Raw genomic sequence first — 4362 nt, 5'->3', positions numbered from 1 at the left:
GACTACCGGAAAGGGGAGAAGTTGTGTTAGTAACATGCAATAATGGGATGAGGTTGCATACAGAGGGAGAGAAAGTAGAGGAGAGAGGAGCTCAGTGCATCATAGGAAATCCCCCGGCAGTCTAAGCCTATAGCAGCACAACTAAGGAATGGTTCAGGACTTACCTGAGCCAGCCCTAACTATAAGCTTTATCAAAGAGGAAAGTCTTAAGTCTACTCTTAAATGTGGAGATGGTGTCTGCCTCCTGAACCCAAACTGGAACCTGGTTCCACAGGAGAGGAGCTTGATAGCTGAATGCTCTGGCTCCTAGTCTACTTTTGGAGACTCACACTCAGAAATAGAAATACGGGTGTGTACTTAACAGGGTACAAATGCTTGTCGCAGGGGAGGCGCCCTTTTGAGAGACAATTGTGTACCCTTTAGTGCCAGTACATTTTTGTACCTTATGAAATTGGTACAATTGTGTACCCTGCAAGACATAAACGTACCTTTTAAACTATAGTACAATAATGTACCCATTAAAAGGGTACTAAAATGTCCTATTAAGGGTACCACCCCTGCGACAAGCTATTCTGGACTACAAGGAGACAAAAATGTACCATAATTCTCCACACAATAATACTTTGACTGTTTATTGACGTCAATGATAATATAATTTTCCAGATGAACATGACGTATATTTGTGGTAATACAAAGTTAATTCATTGCAGATAGTTTTACAAAAAATATGAAACTACACCTACTCTGAAACTACAGGACGCATAGAACAAATGATACTTTGATTTGTCCCACGTCTGCATGTACACTGCATCAACAAAACAGTATAAGCATATTTAGACAAAATTCAAAGTAACAAATATATTTTGGCAGATAATATTTAGACAGAATTACCTCAATGAATCTACCATCAACTAAATGTGTCTAGAGCCTGATGGTGGAGTCCAATTGTTTAAAAGTTTCCTACACAACACCCCAAAAGTCTCAATGTTCAGATTGTGATTAATTTTCAATAAAGAGATGGCTTCAGGGTGTACATTACCTACTCACCTGAGCCAGCCCTAACTATAAGCTTTATCAAAGAGGAAAGTCTTAAGCCTACTCTTAAATGTGGAGATGGTGTCTGCATCCTGAACCCAAACTGGAACCTGGTTCCACAGGAGAGGAGCTTGATAGCTGAATGCTCTGGCTCCTAGTCTACTTTTGGAGACTCTAGGAACCACAAGTAACCCTGCATTCTGGGAGTGCAGTGCTCTGGTGGGGTAGTAAGGTACTATGAGCTCTTTAAGATAAGATGGTGCCTGACCATTAAGAGCTTTGTAGGTAAGAAGAATGATTTTAAATTCTATTCTGGATTTTACTGGAAGCCAATGCAGAGAAGCTAAGACAGGAGAAATATGATCTCTTTTCCTGGTTCCTGTCAGAACACGTGCTGCAGCATTCTGGATCAGCTGAAGAGTCTTAATGGACTTTTTCGAGCAGCCTGATAATAAGGAATTGCAGTAATCCAGCCTAGAAGTAGTTTTTCTGCATCATTTTTAGACAGGATATTCCTGATTTTCGCAATATTACTTAGGTGAAAAAAGGCAGCCCTTGAAATTTGCTTAATGTGAGACTTAAACGACATGTCCTGATCAAAGATAACTCCAGGATTCCTCACAGTGGCGCTGGAGGCCAGGGCGATGCCATCAAGGGAAACTATATCTTTAGATAATGCGTCACGGCCCCAGAACAATAACTTCAGTTTTATCTGAGTTTAACATTAGAAAATTGCAGGTCATCCAGGTTTTAACATCCTGAAGGCACATTTGAAGTTTAGCTAACTGATGAGTTTCATCTGGCTTGATCGATAGATATAACTGAGTATCATCTGCATAACAATGAAAGTTTATGGAATATTTCCTGATAATATTGCCTAAAGGAAGCATATATAAAGTGAAGAGGATTGGTCCGAGGACAGATCCTTGAGGAACTCCATGACTAACTTTGGCGTGCATGGAGGACTCATCATTAACATGTACAAACTGAAATTGATCTGATAAATAGGACTTAAACCAGCTTAGAGCCTTTAATGCCAATGAAATGTTCCAGTCTCTGCAATAGGATCTGATGGTCAATGGTATCAAATGCAGCACTAAGATCTAATAAAACCAGTACAGAGACAAGTCCTTTGTCTGATGCAATAAGGAGGTCGTTAGTATTTTCACCAGTGCTGTCTCTGTGCTATGATGAGCTCTAAATCCTGACTGAAAATCCTCAAATAAACTATTGCTCTGTAGAAAGTCACACAGCTGTTCAGCAACTGCTTTCTCCAGGACCTTAGAGAGAAATGGAAGGTTAGATATAGGTGAATAGTTGGCTAAAACATCCGGATCAAGGTTGGGCTTTTTCAGAAGAGGTTTAATTACAGCTACTTTAAAGTACTGTGGTACATAGCCTGTTGATAGAGATAGTTTGAACATATCTAGTATAGAAGTGCTGACTAAGGGTAAAACATCTTTAAGCAACCTAGTCGGGATGGGGTGTAAGAGGCAGGTTGATGGTTTAGATGAAGAAATTATTGAAGTTAGTTGGTAAATGTTGAGGGAGGCAAAACAGTCTAAACATATATCTGGTTCTACAGCTGTTTCTAGGGTTCCTGAGTTTAGAGATAAGTTGGTGCCAGTTAAGGGCAGGTCTTGGTGAATTTTGTGTAATAATTTTATCATTAAAGAAGCTCATGAAGTCGTAACTACTGAGAGCTATGGGAATACTTGGGTCAATAGAGCTGTGACTCTCTGTCAGCCTGGCTACAATGCTGAAAAGAAACCTGGGGTTCTTCCTATTTTCCTCTATTAATGACGAGTAGTACGCTGCTCTGGCATTACAGAGGACCTTCCTATAAGTTTTAAGACTATCTTGCCAAATTAAACGAAATTTTCGAGTTTGGTGGAACGCCAATTCCTCTCAAGTTTCCGCGATTTCCTGTAATTTGGGAGTTTCAGTATTATACCATGGAGCTAACTGTCTTTCTGTCATGAGTTGTAGTTTTTTACCTGTGAGTTTGAGTTTTTGCCATTGTTTCATATGTCTATTTGCCTGTTTCTCTCGTTCCTTGCCCTTAGTAGTTTATGTCTCGTCTTTTATCTTAGCTCTTGGCCCTGTGTTTTAGTTCCCCTTCGAGGGAACTCGAACTGCGTCGGTTACGACACTATGGGAACGCCTCTAGGCGTAGCAGGTCTGAACGTGAATGAAATCACTCCAATCCTATTGGCTTGTTGCTAGAACGGTAAGGTGTGACGGAATAACCGGAGGAGTATAAAGCACACCTGTACACACTCATCATTAGCTTTTTTCTATTCAGCAGGCGCTCTGTATGTTGTTTGAAGAAAGCTCCAGTCCTACAAGCAGTGTGTGTCTTACCTGAAGAAGAAGTCTACCAGCATGTCCGGCAGCCAGATGTACAGAAGGTGTGTTTTTTCTTGCCCTCGGTACATCACGGATGGAGATTCTCATAAGATGTGTGTCTCATGTTTGGGGATGGAGCACGCCCGGGCAGCTCTCGAGGGGGCTGCCTGCGCCCGTTGCGAAGCCCTTTCCGTGCGGGTATTGAGGTACAGCATGGCTCTCTTTTCCGAGGATGGCCGGATGTGTTCTCCCTGTGGCGTGGGCCCTGCGGCCGCTGAGGCGGTCCAGCGGCTTCACTCACGGGGATCTGTCGGAGGATTTCAGGACGGCTGAGGCTTTTTCCCGACCTTCATCCACTGGCTCCAACGTTTCCTTTCCTCGTTCGGGAGCCCGTTCTCGGCTTCTCCCGCTCGCGGTTTGGATCCGGAGACGCTGCAGCAATCCGACCCCGAGGAGGCGGACGTGCTCAGCGTAGTGGACGATGACTTCCGGGTGTCGGGGCGGCGTCATCAGGCGGCGGAGGTGGTGACTAGAGCCGTGGCTAAGCTCAACATCAACTGGCCACAGGAGGCGCAGACACCACAGGCTAGTGGTAAGCTTGATGAAAGGTTTCTTAAGCACCACGCGCCACCTCCACGCCGGTCTCTGCCATTCTTTCCTGATTTACATGATGAACTGAGTAAATCATGGGGCAGACCCTTCTCTACACGTCTTTCCACACCCCTATCACTGAACTACAGTAATGTGATGGGGGTTAGGGACCGTGGTTATGGGAGGATGCCTCGGGTGGAGGATGCGCTTGCGAGCTATCTCTCCCCTCGACTTGCGTCCTCCCTGGAGAAGCCGGCGTTACCCTCCAAGCCATGTCGCACCACATCTGCGCTCGTGGGGAAGGCGTACATGGCAGCGGGCCAGGCAGGTGCGAGCTTGCACACCATGGCGGTGCTTCAAGCCTACCAAGCCGACCTGCTACAGGAG

The sequence above is a fragment of the Micropterus dolomieu genome, linkage group LG13 (genome assembly GCF_021292245.1).
Source record: "Micropterus dolomieu isolate WLL.071019.BEF.003 ecotype Adirondacks linkage group LG13, ASM2129224v1, whole genome shotgun sequence".
Taxonomy (NCBI): domain Eukaryota; kingdom Metazoa; phylum Chordata; class Actinopteri; order Centrarchiformes; family Centrarchidae; genus Micropterus; species Micropterus dolomieu.
The sequence above is the reverse complement of the archived record's forward strand: the minus strand, read 5'-3'. Positions refer to the sequence as shown.